This window comes from Taudactylus pleione, unplaced genomic scaffold (genome assembly GCF_031769625.1).
Source record: "Taudactylus pleione unplaced genomic scaffold, aTauple2 ptg001691l, whole genome shotgun sequence".
Classification (NCBI taxonomy): domain Eukaryota; kingdom Metazoa; phylum Chordata; class Amphibia; order Anura; family Myobatrachidae; genus Taudactylus; species Taudactylus pleione.
The window spans coordinates 1370090-1389525 of record NW_028286088.1 but is presented as its reverse complement, the minus strand read 5'-3'; the positions used below and the strand labels follow the sequence as shown (position 1 = coordinate 1389525).

General features: G+C 45.5%; 1 protein-coding gene across 1 annotated transcript in view; it reads right to left on the bottom strand.

Annotated features, from left to right (window-relative positions):
- The window catches only part of EML2 (EMAP like 2), a gene marked incomplete at its 3' end in the record, with an annotated part of 83412 nt that overhangs the window by 1261 nt on the left and 62715 nt on the right, over positions 1 to 19436 (bottom strand). The window lies entirely within an intron of this gene.

Here is a 19436-nt window from a genome sequence, read left to right as displayed (position 1 = left end):
GCATAGAGACACCCACTACTGCTATCTCACATCTGTAATACCTCACAGTCCTGTGTATACATCTGTAACATCAGCCACAGCACAGCCAGCATAGAGACACCCACTACTGATATCTCACATCTGTAATACCTCACATTCCTGTGTATATATATGTAACATCAGCCACAGCACAGCCAGCATAGAGACACCCACTACTGCTATCTCACATCTGTAATACCTCACAGTCCTGTGTATACATCTGTAACATCAGCCACAGCACAGCCAGCATAGAGAGACCCACTACTGATATCTCACATCTGTAATACCTCACATTCCTGTGTATACATCTGTAACATCAGCCACAGCACAGCCAGCATAGAGACACCCACTACTGCTATCTCACATCTGTAATACCTCACAGTCCTGTGTATACATCTGTAACATCAGCCACAGCACAGCCAGCATAGAGACACCCACTACTGCTATCTCACATCTGTAATACCTCACAGTCCTGTGTACACATCTGTAACATCAGCCACAGCACAGCCAGCATAGAGACACCCACTACTGCTATCTCACATCTGTAATACCTCACAGTCCTGTGTACACATCTGTAACATCAGCCACAGCTCAGCCAGCATAGAGACACCCACTACTGCTTTCTCACATCTGTAATACCTCACAGTCCTGTGTATACATCTGTAACATCAGCCACAGCACAGCCAGCATAGAGACTCCCTCTACTGCTATCTCACATCTGTAATACCTCACAGTCCTGTGTATACATCTGTAACATCAGCCACAGCTCAGCCGGCATAGAGACACCCACTACTGCTATCTCACATCTGTAATACCTCACAGTCCTGTGTATACATCTGTAACATCAGCCACAGCTCAGCCAGCATAGAGACACCCACTACTGCTATCTCACATCTGTAATACCTCACAGTCCTGTGTATACATCTGTAACATCAGCCACAGCACAGCCAGCATAGAGACACCCACTACTGATATCTCACATCTGTAATACCTCACATTCCTGTGTATATATATGTAACATCAGCCACAGCACAGCCAGCATAGAGACACCCACTACTGCTATCTCACATCTGTAATACCTCACAGTCCTGTGTATACATCTGTAACATCAGCCACAGCACAGCCAGCATAGAGACACCCTCTACTGCTATCTCACATCTGTAATACCTCACAGTCCTGTGTACACATCTGTAACATCAGCTACAGCATAGCCAGCATAGAGACACCCACTACTGCTATCTCACATCTGTAATACCTCACAGTCCTGTGTATACATCTGTAACATCAGCCACAGCACAGCCAGCATAGAGACACCCACTACTGCTATCTCACATCTGTAATACCTCACAGTCCTGTGTATATATATGTAACATCAGCCACAGCACAGCCAGCATAGAGACACCCACTACTGCTATCTCACATCTGTAATACCTCACAGTCCTGTGTATACATCTGTAACATCAGCCACAGCACAGCCAGCATAGAGACACCCTCTACTGCTATCTCACATCTGTAATACCTCACAGTCCTGTGTATACATCTGTAACATCTGTCACAGCTCAGCCGGCATAGAGACACCCACTACTGCTATCTCACATCTGTAATACCTCACAGTCCTGTGTATACATCTGTAACATCAGCCACAGCACAGCCAGCATAGAGACACCCACTACTGCTATCTCACATCTGTATTACCTCACAGTCCTGTGTATACATCTGTAGCATCAGCCACAGCACAGCCAGCATAGAGAGACCAACTACTGCTATCTCACATCTGTAATACCTCACAGTCCTCTGTATACATCTGTAACATCAGCCACAGCTCAGCCAGCATAGAGACACCCACTACTGCTATCTCACATCTGTAATACCTCACAGTCCTGTGTATACATCTGTAACATCAGCCACAGCACAGCCAGCATAGAGACTCCCTCTACTGCTATCTCACATCTGTAATACCTCACAGTCCTGTGTATACATCTGTAACATCTGTCACAGCTCAGCCGGCATAGAGACACCCACTACTGCTATCTCACATCTGTAATACCTCACAGTCCTGTGTATACATCTGTAACATCAGCCACAGCTCAGCCGGCATAGAGACACCCACTACTGCTATCTCACATCTGTAATACCTCACAGTCCTGTGTATACATCTGTAACATCAGCCACAGCACAGCCAGCATAGAGACACCCACTACTGCTATCTCACATCTGTAATACCTCACAGTCCTGTGTATACATCTGTAACATCAGCCACAGCACAGCCAGCATAGAGACACCCACTACTGCTATCTCACATCTGTAACACCTCACAGTCCTGTGTATACATTGGGAACATCGAGTAACATCGGCCCCTCGCGTAGAATTACAGTAGGTCTGACCTGCCACAGAAACTGAAAGTCTTGTTGAACGCAGTGAGTAGTAAATGCATAAGCCGTGTTAGTGGCTAATTTATGCACGCCCAGGAAACGACGTTAGAGCATACAGACATGCCTGCATTTCTACAATCACTCCCACAGCCTGTCACTTACTCTGTCATGGCTTTTATTCTGCCTGAGTGATCGCACTCTCATCTCTTCGCATACTGCGCTGCATTCGTATGTACAGAACGCACCATCGATCGATCTGCGTACGCTGAATCAGGCCCTCTAACTACAATGGATTCTCTATCACAGCAGCAGCTCATGTAACACGTATGACCCTCGTGCTGCCTATGGCATATCTCTCCTGCACATGCTCCGCACAGGCCTCAGGGAGTAATCACTCAGCAGCCGCTGGGCACCATTGGAATTACTGGTCTCTGGAAATGGTTTAGAACACAGGTTCTCAAACTCGGTTCTCAGAGCCCCAAACAGTACATGTTTTCCGTCTCCTCACAGAATCACATGTGAAATAATTTGCTCCCCCTGTGGATCTTTTAAAGTGTGTTAGTGAGTAATGAATACACCTGTGCACCTGCTGGGTGACCTGGGAAATGTGTCAGTGAGTAATGACTACACCTGTGCACCTGCTGGGTGACCTGGGAAATGTGTCAGTGAGTAATGAATACACCTGTGTACTTGCTGGGTGACCTGGGAAATGTGTCAGTGAGTAATGAATACACCTGTGCACCTGCTGGGTGACCTGGGAAATGTGTCAGTGAGTAATGATTACACCTGTGCACCTGCTGGGTGACCTGGGAAATGTGTCAGTGAGTAATGAATACACCTGTGTACTTGCTGGGTGACCTGGGAAATGTGTCAGTGAGTAATGAATACACCTGTGCACCTGCTGGGAGATCTGGGAAATGTGTCAGTGAGTAATGAATACACCTGTGCACCTGCTGGGTGATCTGGGAAATGTGTCAGTGAGTAATGACTACACCTGTGCACCTGCTGGGTGACCTGGGAAATGTGTCAGTGAGTAATGATTACACCTGTGCACCTGCTGGGTGACCTGGGAAATGTGTCATTGAGTAATGATTACACCTGTGCACCTGCTGGGTGACCTGGGAAATGTGTCAGTGAGTAATGATTACACCTGTGCACCTGCTGGGTGACCTGGGAAATGTGTCAGTGAGTAATGAATACACCTGTGCACTTGCTGGGTGACCTGGGAAATGTGTCAGTGAGTAATGATTACACCTGAGCTCCTGCTGGGTGACCTAGGAAATGTGTCAGTGAGTAATGAATACACCTGTGCACCTGCTGGGTGACCTGGGAAATGTGTGAGTAATGATTGCACCTGTGCACCTGCTGGGTGACCTGGGAAATGTGTCAGTGAGTAATGATTACACCTGTGCACCTGCTGGGTGACCTGGGAAATGTGTCAGTGAGTAATGATTACACCTGTGCACCTGCTGGGTGACCTGGGAAATGTGTCAGTGAGTAATGATTACACCTGTGCACCTGCTGGGTGACCTGGGAAATGTGTCAGTGAGTAATGATTACACCTGTGCACCTGCTGGGTGACCTGGGAAATGTGTCAGTGAGTAATGATTACACCTGTGCACCTGCTGGGTGACCTGGGAAATGTGTCAGTGAGTAATGAATACACCTGTGCTCCTGCTGGGTGACCTGGGAAATGTGTCAGTGAGTAATGAATACACCTGTGCACCTGCTGGGTGACCTGGGAAATGTGTCAGTGAGTAATGACTACACCTGTGCACCTGCTGGGTGACCTGGGAAATGTGTCAGTGAGTAATGATTACACCTGTGCACCTGCTGGGTGACCTGGGAAATGTGTCAGTGAGTAATGAATACACCTGTGCACCTGCTGGGTGACCTGGGAAATGTGTCAGTGAGTAATGACTACACCTGTGCACCTGCTGGGTGACCTGGGAAATGTGTCAGTGAGTAATGATTACACCTGTGCACCTGCTGGGTGACTTGGGAAATGTCAGTGAGTAATGAATACACATGTGCACCTGCTGGGTGACCTGGGAAATGTGTCAGTGAGTAATGAATACACCTGTGCACCTGCTGGGTGACCTGGGAAATGTGTCTGTGAGTAATGATTACACCTGTGCTCCTGCTGGGTGACCTGGGAAATGTGTCAGTGAGTAATGAATACACCTGTGCACCTGCTGGGTGACCTGGGAAATATGTCAGTGAGTAATGAATACACCTGTGCACCTGCTGGGTGACCTGGGAAATATGTCAGTGAGTAATGAATACACCTGTGCTCCTGCTGGGTGATCTGGGAAATATGACCTGTGTGGGGTCCTGAGGACAGAGTTTGAGAACCAGTGGTGAAAAGGACGCTGGTAAAGATTTACTAACAGGTGGCAAATTCTGACTGACAAAGACAATAACCAGCGATGGATTTGGATGTAATTAGCCTTTTACAGAGGATACTGTGACGCATTATTCACAGGCAGTGCTGAGCAATATAACTGCACATTGTCAGTGCCTGGTCACTATGCCAACCGCTCAGCCTGGTCACTATGCCAACCGCTCAGCCTCGTCACTATGCCAACCGCTCAGCCTCGTCACTATGCCAACCGCTCAGCCTCGTCACTATGCCAACCGCTCAGCCTGGTACACAGCAAGTGGCTAAAGGTGGGTACACATTACACAATAGTGTAACTACACAATGGTGTAACCCAGCCGACAGACCAATACAATGTAACTATACACTACACCAGGGGTCTTCAAACGTGGCCCTCCAGCTGCTGTGGAACTACACATCCCAGCATGCACTGCCACCTTTTTGATATAACAGCATGCTAAAACTATGTGCAGTGCATGCTGGGATGTGTAGTTCCACAGCATCTGGAGGGCCAAGTTTGAAGACCCCTGCACTACACAATGGTGATACACAGCCGACAGAGCGATACAATGTAACTATACACTACACAATGGTGTAACCCAGCCGACACACAGATACAATGTAACTATACACTACACAATGGTGTTACACAGCCGACAGACCAATACAATGTAAATATACACTACACAATGGTGTAACCCAGCCGACAGACCGATACAATGTAACTATACACTACACAATGGTGTAACCCAGCCGACAGAGCGATATAATGTAACTATACACTACACAATGGTGTAACCCAGCCGACAGACAGATACAATGTAACTATACACTACACAATGGTGTTACACAGCCGACAGACCGATACAATGTAAATATACACTACACAATGGTGTAACCCAGCCGACAGACCGATACAATGTAACTATACACTACACAATGGTGTAACCCAGCCGACAGAGCGATACAATGTAACTATACACTACACAATGGTGTTACACAGCCGACAGACCGATACAATGTAACTATACACTACACAATGGTGTAACCCAGCCGACAGAGCGATACAATGTAACTATACACTACACAATGGTGTAAACTAGCCGACAGAGCGATACAATGTAACTATACACTACACAATGGTGTAACCCAGCCGACAGAGCGATACAATGTAACTATACACTATACAATGGTGTAACCCAGCCGACAGACCGATACAATGTACCTATACACTACACAATGGTGTTACACAGCCGACAGAGCGATACAATGTAACTATACACTACACAATGGTGTAACCCAGCCGACAGACCGATACAATGTAACTATACACTACACAATGGTGTTACACAGCCGACAGACCGATACAATGTAACTATACACTACACAATGGTGTAACCCAGCCGACAGACCGATACAATGTAACTATACACTACACAATGGTGTATCCCAGCCGACAGACCGATACAATGTAACTATACACTACACAATGGTGTAACCCAGCCGACAGAGCGATACAATGTAACTATACACTACACAATGGTGTAACCCAGCCGACAGAGCGATACAATGTAACTATACACTACACAATGGTGTAACCCAGCCGACAGACCGATACAATGTAACTATACACTACACAATGGTGTAACCCAGCCGACAGAGCGATACAATGTAACTATACACTACACAATGGTGTAAACTAGCCGACAGAGCGATACAATGTAACTATACACTACACAATGGTGTAACCCAGCCGACAGAGCGATACAATGTAACTATACACTATACAATGGTGTAACCCAGCCGACAGACCGATACAATGTACCTATACACTACACAATGGTGTTACACAGCCGACAGAGCGATACAATGTAACTATACACTACACAATGGTGTAACCCAGCCGACAGACCGATACAATGTAACTATACACTACACAATGGTGTAACCCAGCCGACAGAGCGATACAATGTAACTATACACTACACAATGGTGTTACACAGCCGACAGACCGATACAATGTAACTATACACTACACAATGGTGTAACCCAGCCGACAGAGCGATACAATGTAACTATACACTACACAATGGTGTAAACTAGCCGACAGAGCGATACAATGTAACTATACACTACACAATGGTGTAACCCAGCCGACAGAGCGATACAATGTAACTATACACTATACAATGGTGTAACCCAGCCGACAGACCGATACAATGTACCTATACACTACACAATGGTGTTACACAGCCGACAGAGCGATACAATGTAACTATACACTACACAATGGTGTAACCCAGCCGACAGACCGATACAATGTAACTATACACTACACAATGGTGTTACACAGCCGACAGACCGATACAATGTAACTATACACTACACAATGGTGTAACCCAGCCGACAGACCGATACAATGTAACTATACACTACACAATGGTGTATCCCAGCCGACAGACCGATACAATGTAACTATACACTACACAATGGTGTAACCCAGCCGACAGAGCGATACAATGTAACTATACACTACACAATGGTGTAACCCAGCCGACAGAGCGATACAATGTAACTATACACTACACAATGGTGTAACCCAGCCGACAGACCGATACAATGTAACTATACACTACACAATGGTGTAACCCAGCCGACAGACCGATACAATGTAACTATACACTACACAATGGTGTAACCCAGCCGACAGACCAATACAATGTAACTATACACTACACAATGGTGTTACACAGCCGACAGACCGATACAATGTAACTATACACTACACAATGGTGTTACACAGCCGACAGAGCGATACAATGTAACTATACACTACACAATGGTGTTACACAGCCAATCTGACAACAAAGTAACTACACATGGCGCCATCTGTACACATTACATGATGTGGTGTATAACGGCGTTTAGCTGCATGGCGTCATTCATCGCATCATCACATCTGCTGTGCAGTACAATGGATGGGGCGAAGCGATGAACGACCCACAGGCGCGTGAGATTGGGCGTACACACTATATACACAATACATCAGTGATCCTTATCAGAACGATATATCGTGCATTGGGCAGCACAGTGTGTACCCAGCTAAGGGCGGCTGTCAGAGGAAAAACAGCGGGTTACAGGGACGTTAAAGAGCCGTCTGCGGGATACACCAGATAGATTATATATATACACACACACACACACACACATATACATACACACACACACACACACACATACATACATACACACACACATACATACACACATACACACACACACACATACACACACACACATACATACATACACCTCTCCTAGGTAGATGGTTAAACACAACAATAATGTATTTGCTTAAGGCGACGTCTCAGATCTGCACCAGAACTTTTTCAAGCACAGACGTCACCTTCTGCCAATACACAATTGTTTTGTTTAAGCATTTACCTAGGAGAGCTCTGGTTATATACTGCTGTCCTGTGATATAACAATCCCCCTCCTCAGGTTATATACTGCTGTCCTGTGATATAACAATCCCCCTCCTCAGGTTATATACTGCTGTCCTGTGATATAACAATCCCCCTCCTCAGGTTATATACTGCTGTCCTGTGATATAACAATCCCCCTCCTCTGGTTATATACTGCTGTCCTGTGATATAACAATCCCCCTCCTCAGGTTATATACTGCTGTCCTGTGATATAACAATCCCCCTCCTCAGGTTATATACTGCTGTCCTGTGATATAACAATCCCCCTCCTCAGGTTATATACTGCTGTCCTGTGATATAACAATCCCCCTCCTCAGGTTATATACTGCTGTCCTGTGATATAACAATCCCCCTCCTCAGGTTATATACTGCTGTCCTGTGATATAACAATCCCCCTCCTCAGGTTATATACTGCTGTCCTGTGATATAACAATCCCCCTCCTCAGGTTATATACTGCTGTCCTGTGATATAACAATCCCCCTCCTCAGGTTATATACTGCTGTCCTGTGATATAACAATCCCCCTCCTCAGGTTATATACTGCTGTCCTGTGATATAACAATCCCCCTCCTCAGGTTATATACTGCTGTCCTGTGATATAACAATCCCCCTCCTCTGGTTATATACTGCTGTCCTGTGATATAACAATCCCCCTCCTCAGGTTATATACTGCTGTCCTGTGATATAACAATCCCCCTCCTCAGGTTATATACTGCTGTCCTGTGATATAACAATCCCCCTCCTCAGGTTATATACTGCTGTCCTGTGATATAACAATCCCCCTCCTCAGGTTATATACTGCTGTCCTGTGATATAACAATCCCCCTCCTCAGGTTATATACTGCTGTCCTGTGATATAACAATCCCCCTCCTCAGGTTATATACTGCTGTCCTGTGATATAACAATCCCCCTCCTCAGGTTATATACTGCTGTCCTGTGATATAACAATCCCCCTCCTCAGGTTATATACTGCTACTGCCAAGTATCCATCCGGCACCCATCTGACTTTACCAATAATATGGACTGCCCACCCCCACTGTATGTATGTATCTATGTATGTATCTATGTATGCATGCATGTATCTATCTATCTATGTATGTATGTATGTATGTATGTATGTATGTATGTATGTATGTATGTATGTATGTATGTATGTATCTATGTATCTATGTATGTACACACACAATGAGAATGTGTACAGAGCAGGGAGTAACCCTGCAATTCCCTCTTCTGTTTACAAATATTAAATATGTGAATTGGGATAAAAGCTTTTCCAGGATGTTTGAGTAGCAACAGGTAACGTCCTGTTATATAACAATCCCCCTCCTCAGGTTATATAACAATCCCCCTCCTCAGGTTATATAACAATCCCCCTCCTCAGGTTATATAGATATATGTAGCTGCGGTTACGGTTTATGTTACTAGTGACAGGTAACGTCCTGTGATATAACAATCCCCCTCCTCAGGTTATATAACAATCCCCCTCCTCAGGTTATATAGATATATGTAGCTGCGGTTACGGTTTAGGTTACTAGTGACAGTACTGGAGCAGCGGTGTCCGGCTGGATTTACTCCCATGGCCCAGTATAAGGGCCGTTGTTCTGCCCAGGATACCATGGCGTTGCCATGGGTGGTTCCGCTGTCATATAGCTGCATGCGGTACCCTGTGGCTCCCGGGGTGTTCTCATATAGGAGAAATGTGGCCCCTGGAAGGACTCGTCTGCGGCCAGAGCCCAGCTAAAATACACAGCGCAGCCAGATAACACATCAGCGCTTCACTGCGTCTCTTACATAAGAGCTTTATCTGCTCTGTACTAAAGACTGTGCTGCAGAAATATCTCACATAACACACAGTACATACAGCTGCTCTCCCATTGTCAGGCTACACAATGTCCTCCTCCACCACCACTGTGTTCTTTATGTGAGAGGCATCATTTTGGGCAGCACAGATGGTGTAATGGTTAGCATTACTGCCGTACAGAACTAAGGTCATGGGTTCGATTCCCACCACGGCCCTAACTGTGTGGAGTTTGTATATTCTCCCTGTGCTTGTGTGGTTTCCTCCCAAAATTATACTGGTAGGTTAAATGGCTCCCAACACAAAGTAACCCTAGTGTGTACGTGTGTGACCATGTGATGGGGAATATAGAGTGTAAGCACTGGGGCAGGGAGTGATGTGACCCCTAGTGTGTATGTGTGTGACCATGTGATGGGGAATATAGAGTGTAAGCACTGGGGCAGGGAGTGATGTGACCCCCTAGTGTGTGACCATGTGATGGGAACATAGGGTGTAAGCAGCACTGGGGCAGGGAGTGATGTGACCCCTAGTGTGTATGTGTGTGACCATGTGATGGGGAATATAGAGTGTAAGCACTGGGGCAGGGAGTGATGTGACCCCCTAGTGTGTGACCATGTGATGGGAACATAGGGTGTAAGCAGCACTGGGGCAGGGAGTGATGTGACCCCTAGTGTGTATGTGTGTGACCATGTGATGGGGAATATAGAGTGTAAGCACTGGGGCAGGGAGTGATGTGACCCCTAGTGTGTATGTGTGGGAATATAGAGTGTAAGCACTGGGGCAGGGAGTGATGTGACCCCTAGTGTGTACGTGTGTGACCATGTGATGGGGAATATAGAGTGTAATCTCTGGGGCAGGGAGTGATGTGACCCCTAGTGTGTATGTGTGTGACCATGTGATGGGGAATATAGAGTGTAAGCTGCACTGGGGCAGGGAATGATGTGACCCCTAGTGTGTATGTGTGTGACCATGTGATGGGGAATATAGAGTGTAAGCTGCACGGGGGCAGGGAATGATGTGACCCCTAGTGTATATGTGTGTGACCATGTGATGGGAATATAGAGTGTAAGCTGCACTGGGGCAGGGAGTGATGTGACCCCTAGTGTGTATGTGTGTGACCATGTGATGGGGAATATAGAGTGTAAGCACTGGGGCAGGGAGTGATGTGACCCCTAGTGTGTATGTGTGTGACCATGTGATGGGGAATATAGAGTGTAATCACTGGGGCAGGGAGTGATGTGACCCCTAGTACGTATGTGTGTGACCATGTGATACGGAATATAGAGTGTAAGCACTGGTGCAGGGAGTGATGTGACCCCTAGTGTATATGTGTGTGACCATGTGATGGGGAATATAGAGTGTAAGCTGCACTGGGGCAGGGAGTGATGTGACCCCTAGTGTGTATGTGTGTGACCATGTGATGGGGAATATAGAGTGTAAGCACTGGGGCAGGGAGTGATGTGACCCCTAGTGTCTATGTGTGTGACCATGTGATGGGGAATATAGAGTGTAAGCACTGGGGCAGGGAGTGATGTGACCCCTAGTGTGTATGTGTGTGACCATGTGATGGGGAATATAGAGTGTAATCACTGGGGCAGGGAGTGATGTGACCCCTAGTGCGTATGTGTGTGACCATGTGATACGGAATATAGAGTGTAATCACTGGGGCAGGGAGTGAAGTGACCCCTAGTGTGTATGTGTGTGAGCATGTGATGGGGAATATAGAGTGTAAGCACTGGGGCAGGGAGTGATGTGACCCCTAGTGTGTATGTGTGTGACCATGTGATGGGGAATATAGAGTGTAAGCACTGGGGCAGGGAGTGATGTGACCCCTAGTGTGTATGTGTGTGACCATGTGATGGGGAATATAGAGTGTAAGCACTGGGGCAGGGAGTGATGTGACCCCTAGTGTGTATGTGTGTGACCATGTGATGGGGAATATAGAGTGTAAGCTGCACTGGGGCAGGGAGTGATGTGACCCCTAGTGTGTATGTGTGTGTGACCATGTGATGGGGAATATAGAGTGTAAGCACTGGGGCAGGGAGTGATGTGACCCCTAGTGTGTATGTGTGTGACCATGTGATGGGGAATATAGAGTGTAAGCTGCACTGGGGCAGGGAGTGATGTGACCCCTAGTGTGTGTATGTCTGTGACCATGTGATGGGGAATATAGAGTGTAAGCACTGGGGCAGGGAGTGATGTGACCCCTAGTGTGTATGTGTGTGACCATGTGATAGGGAATATAGAGTGTAAGCACTGGGGCAGGGAGTGATGTGACCCCTAGTATGTATGTGTGTGACCATGTGATAGTGACTATAGAGTGTAAGCACTGGGGCAGGGAGTGATGTGACCCCTAGTATGTATGTGTGTGACCATGTGATAGTGACTATAGAGTGTAAGCACTGGGGCAGGGAGTGATGTGACCCCTAGTATGTATGTGTGTGACCATGTCATGGGGAATATAGAGTGTAAGCACTGGAGCAGGGAGTGATGTGAATGGCCAGATATTCTCTGTACAGCGCTGTGGAATATGTGTGCGCTATATAAATAACTGGTAATAATAATAGTAATAATCATTTACATCAGGGGAATAGGGAGAGAAAACAGGAGCAGAACATTGTGGCTTATATACCAACACTGCATATTGTACAGCCATGTGCTTTCATTCTGAGACATAATCCCAGGGGCCATTAAGCAGCTTATTATCTCCAGACACTAATTCACCTGAGGTTTCTGATAGATCAATATGTAATAATAACTTCCATAAGCCATTCTACTAATTACCCCCACACATAACGTCACATATGTTCTCCCCCTACACTCATACAAACCACTGACCCCAGACCAACACAGCCGTGTGACCGGATCATAGAGCCCACCCACAATGTCCTATATGTTCTCCTACACACAGACCACTGACCCCAGACCAACACAGCTGTGTGACCGGATCATATAGCCCACCCATAATGTCCTATATGTTCTCCTACACACAGCACGCTGAACCCAGACCAACACAGCCGTGTGACCGGATCATATAGCCCACCCATAATGTCCTATATGTTCTCCTACACACAGCACGCTGAACCCAGACCAACACAGCCGTGTGACCGGATCATATAGCCCACCCATAATGTCCTATATGTTCTCCTACACACAGCCCGCTGACCCCAGACCAACACAGCTGTGTGACCGGATCATATAGCCCACCCATAATGTCCTATATGTTCTCCTACACACAGCCCGCTGACCCCAGACCAACACAGCCGTGTGACCGGATCATATAGCCCACCCATAATGTCCTACATGTTCTCCTACACACAGCCCGCTGACCCCAGAGCAACACAGCCGTGTGACCGGATCATATAGCCCACCCATAATGTCCTATATGTTCTCCTACACACAGCCCGCTGACCCCAGAGCAACACAGCTGTGTGACTGGATCATATAGCCCACCCATAATGTCCTATATGTTCTCCTACACACAGCCCGCTGACCCCAGACCAACACAGCCATGTGACCGGATCATATAGCCCACCCATAATGTCCTATATGTTCTCCTACACACAGCCCGCTGACCCCAGAGCAACACAGCCGTGTGACCGGATCATACAGCCCACCAAGAGCCTCTGCCATCTGGCTGCTGGGCCGCTCTGTATTATGTAACATATCCCTATTTCCCTATAGAGTGTGAGCAGGACTCTATGACCTCTCTGTCTGTATTACCCAATCTTCTTCTATTACTGTTTTCTTCCCAATTGTAAAGTCTGTCTGGTGCTATATAAGTAACTTAGTAAATACATAGAGGACTGTGTGGTGCTATATAAGTAACTTAGTAAATACATACAGGACTGTGTGGTGCTATATAAGTAACTTAGTAAATACATACAGGACTGTGCGGTGCTATATAAGTAACTTAGTAAATACATACAGGACTGTGTGGTACTATATAAGTAACTTAGTAAATACATAGAGGACTGTGTGGTGCTATATAAGTAACTTAGTAAATACATACAGGACTGTGTGGTGCTATATAAGTAACTTAGTAACTACATACAGGACTGTGTGGTGCTATATAGGTAACTTAGTAAATACATACAGGACTGTGCGGTGCTATATAAGTAACTTAGTAAATACATACAGGACTGTGTGGTGCTATATAAGTAACTTAGTAACTACATACAGGACTGTGTGGTGCTATATAAGTAACTTAGTAAATACATAGAGGACTGTGTGGTGCTATATAAGTAACTTAGTAAATACATACAGGACTGTGCGGTGCTATATAAGTAACTTAGTAACTACATACAGGACTGTGCGGTGCTATATAAGTAACTTAGTAACTACATACAGGCTGTGTGGTGCTATATAAGTAACTTAGTGACTACATACAGGACTGTGTGGTGCTATATAAGTAACTTAGTAACTACATACAGGACCGTGTGGTGCTATATAAGTAACTTAGTAACTACATAGAGGACTGTGTGGTGCTATATAAGTAACTTAGTAACTACATACAGGACTGTGTGGTGCTATATAAGTAACTTAGTAACTACATACAGGACTGTGTGGTGCTATATAAGTAACTTAGTAACTACATACAGGACTGTGTGGTGGTATATAAGTAACTTAGTAACTACATACAGGACTGTGTGGTGCTATATAAGTAACTTAGTAACTACATACAGGGCTGTGTGGTGCTATATAAGTAACTTAGTAACTACATACAGGACTGTGTGGTGCTATATAAGTAACTTAGTAACTACATACAGGACTGTGTGGTGCTATATAAGTAACTTAGTAAATACATACAGGACCGTGTGGTGCTATATAAGTAACTTAGTAAATACATACAGGACTGTGTGGTGCTATATAAGTAACTTAGTAAATACATACAGGACTGTGCGGTGCTATATAAGTAACTTAGTAAATACATAGAGGACTGTGTGGTACTATATAAGTAACTTAGTAAATACATAGAGGACTGTGTGGTGCTATATAAGTAACTTAGTAAATACATACAGGACTGTGTGGTGCTATATAAGTAACTTAGTAACTACATACAGGACTGTGTGGTGCTATATAGGTAACTTAGTAAATACATACAGGACTGTGCGGTGCTATATAAGTAACTTAGTAAATACATACAGGACTGTGTGGTGCTATATAAGTAACTTAGTAACTACATACAGGACTGTGTGGTGCTATATAAGTAACTTAGTAAATACATAGAGGACTGTGTGGTGCTATATAAGTAACTTAGTAAATACATACAGGACTGTGTGGTGCTATATAAGTAACTTAGTAACTACATACAGGACTGTGCGGTGCTATATAAGTAACTTAGTAACTACATACAGGCTGTGTGGTGCTATATAAGTAACTTAGTAACTACATACAGGACTGTGTGGTGCTATATAAGTAACTTAGTAACTACATACAGGGCTGTGTGGTGCTATATAAGTAACTTAGTAAATACATACAGGACTGTGCGGTGCTATATAAGTAACTTAGTAAATACATACAGGACTGTGTGGTGCTATATAAGTAACTTAGTAACTACATACAGGACTGTGTGGTGCTATATAAGTAACTTAGTAACTACATACAGGACTGTGCGGTGCTATATAAGTAACTTAGTAAATACATACAGGACTGTGTGGTGCTATATAAGTAACTTAGTAACTACATACAGGACTGTGCGGTGCTATATAAGTAACTTAGTAAATACATACAGGACTGTGTGGTGCTATATAAGTAACTTAGTAACTACATACAGGACTGTGTGGTGCTATATAAGTAACTTAGTAACTACATACAGGACTGTGTGGTGCTATATAAGTAACTTAGTAACTACATACAGGACCGTGTGGTGCTATATAAGTAACTTAGTAACTACATACAGGACTGTGTGGTGCTATATCAGTAACTTAGTAACTACATACAGGACTGTGTGGTGCTATATAAGTAACTTAGTAAATACATACAGGACTGTGTGGTGCTATATAAGTAACTTAGTAACTACATACAGGACAGTGTGGTGCTATATAAGTAACTTAGTAATTACATAGAGGACCGTGTGGTGCTATATAAGTAACTTAGTAACTACATACAGGACTGTGTGGTGCTATATAAGTAACTTAGTAAATACATAGAGGACTGTGTGGTGCTATATAAGTAACTTAGTAAATACATACAGGACTGTGTGGTGCTATATAAGTAACTTAGTAAATACATACAGGACTGTGTGGTGCTATATAAGTAACTTAGTAAATACATACAGGACTGTGTGGTGCTATATAAGTAACTTAGTAACTACATACAGGACTGTGCGGTGCTATATAAGTAACTTAGTAACTACATACAGGACCGTGTGGTGCTATATAAGTAACTTAGTAACTACATACAGGACTGTGTGGTGCTATATAAGTAACTTAGTAAATACATACAGGACTGTGTGGTGCTATATCAGTAACTTAGTAACTACATACAGGACTGTGTGGTGCTATATAAGTAACTTAGTAACTACATAGAGGACCGTGTGGTGCTATATAAGTAACTTAGTAACTACATACAGGACTGTGTGGTGCTATATAAGTAACTTAGTAAATACATACAGGACTGTGTGGTGCTATATAAGTAACTTAGTAACTACATACAGGGCTGTGTGGTGCTATATAAGTAACTTAGTAAATACATACAGGACCGTGTGGTGCTATATAAGTAACTTAGTAAATACATACAAGACCGTGTGGTGCTATATAAGTAACTTAGTAAATACATACAGGACTGTGTGGTGCTATATAAGTAACTTAGTAAATACATACAGGACTGTGTGGTGCTATATAAGTAACTTAGTAACTACATACAGGGCTGTGTGGTGCTATATAAGTAACTTAGTAAATACATACAGGACCGTGTGGTGCTATATAAGTAACTTAGTAACTACATACAGGACTGTGTGGTGCTATATAAGTAACTTAGTAAATACATAGAGGACCGTGTGGTGCTATATAAGTAACTTAGTAACTACATACAGGACCGTGTGGTGCTATATAAGTAACTTAGTAAATACATACAGGACTGTGTGGTGCTATATAAGTAACTTAGTAAATACATAGAGGACCGTGTGGTGCTATATAAGTAACTTAGTAACTACATACAGGACCGTGTGGTGCTATATAAGTAACTTAGTAAATACATACAGGACTGTGTGGTGCTATATCAGTAACTTAGTAAATACATACAGGACTGTGTGGTGCTATATAAGTAACTTAGTAAATAACAAGAGATACGGTAAGAACTTACCTTTGTTATCTCTGTTTCTACAAAGTCCATAGGGTCCACAGGGTGACCTTGGGGTATAGCTGGATCCTGGATCCTCGGGCACCAAGGAGTTAAAGCTTTTAGCTGCTCCCAGGATGCACTTGGGTCCAACCTCCCCTATACCCCGCCCCCGAGCCACAGGCACCTCAGTTGGTTAGCAGCCCAGGCCGGAGGAGGAGACGAAACAGAGAGAAGGAAGACTGGAACACACAAGAACCATACTCACAGAAATGGGAGACGGAAAACCGGTGACCAGTCACAGAGCCCATATGGAGCCAGGTGCGTCAGGGCGGGTGCCCTGTGGACCCTATGGACTTCGTAGAAACAGAGATAACAAAGGTAAGTTCTTACCATATCTCTTGTTTTCTACTTCAGGGTCCATAGGGGTCCACAGGGTGACCTTGGGGATGTCCCAAAGCAGTCCAACTAAGGGCGCGGACGCTCCTGTGCTGATAGGAGAACCCGGCGCCCAAAGGATGCATCCTGAGAGGCAAAGGTGTCAAACGCATAGAACCTCAAAAAGGTCTGAATGGAAGACCAGGTGGCCGCCTTACATAGCTGAACAGCGGAGGCACCACGTCTAGCAGCCCAAGAAGGGCCCACAGACCGAGTGGAATGAGCCTTAACAGAGGCTGGAACAGGTAAACCCTCCTGCATATAAGCCTCAATAATAACAGAACGAAGCCAACGGGCTAGAGTCTGTTTGTTGGCAGGCCAACCCCTCTTGTGAAAACCAAAGAGGATAAACAAAGAATCCGACTTCCTCACAGAACTAGTCTGGTCCACATAAACCTGGAGTGCACGGACAACATCTAAAGAAGCCTCCCCAGCCGAAAGATCAGGCGACTGAAAGGCTGGTACAACAATTTCCTGATTAAAGTGGAACCTGGAAACCACCTTAGGCAGGAAATCAGGACGAGTGCGAAGCACCGCTCTGTCCTGATGAAAAATCAGAAAAGGGGGACGACAAGAAAGCGCCCCCAAATCTGAAACCCTCCTGGCAGAAGCAATTGCCAAGAGGAAAACAGTTTTAAAAGTTAGCCACTTGAGCTCCACTGACTCCAAGGGCTCAAAAGGCGGACCCTGTAAGGCCCGAAGAACCACCGCCAAATCCCACGGGGCCACTGGTGGCACAAAGGGAGGCTGGATTCTTAAAACACCCTGGAAAAAGGTGTGTACGTCCGGCATAGCAGCAATCCTGCGCTGGAACCACACCGACAGAGCGGACACGTGCACCTTCAGTGAGGAAAGATGTAATCCTAAGTCCAAACCCGACTGAAGGAAAGCCAGAATACGCAAAACCCGGAACACCTGGGGATCATATTTTCTGGCCTCGCACCACTGAAAGTAAGTGTGCCACACTCTGTGATAGATCCTCGCGGAAGCAGGCTTGCACGCCCTCAGCATGGTGGTAATAACGGAGCTAGAAAAGCCACGAGACCTCAGGACGACTGTCTCAAGAGCCACGCTGTCAAAGATAGTCGACCCAGATCCGGGTGAAGACAGGGCCCCTGACAGAACAGGTCCCGCCGTTGAGGTAGGAGGTACGGAGCGTCGATGGACAGGCTCCGCAGATCGGAGTACCACGGCCTTCTGGGCCACCAGGATCAGTGTGCCTCCGTCCTGTTTGAACTTGCGCAGGACCCGAGGCAGCAGAGATATCGGAGGGAACAAGTAAGCCAGTTGAAACAGCCATCTCACCGACAGCGCGTCTATCAGACTTGCGCCTGCGTCCCTTGTCCTTGACCCGTACACAGGCAGCTTGTGATTGTGACGGGACGCCATCAGGTCCAGCTCTGGCAGCCCCCACTTGTCCACGAGTAGTCGAAATACCTCTGGATTCCCCGGGATGCACGTCGTAACGGCTGAGGAAGTCTGCCTCCCAATTGAGGACTCCTGGGATGAAGACTGCCGAGAGAGCTGGAAGATAGCGCTCCGCCCAAGCCAGGACGCGGGACACCTCCGACATCGCAGCTCAACTGCGAGTCCCTCCCTGGTGATTGATGTACGCCACCGTGGTGGCGTTGTCTGACTGCACCTGAAGGGCCCTTCCGTGAAG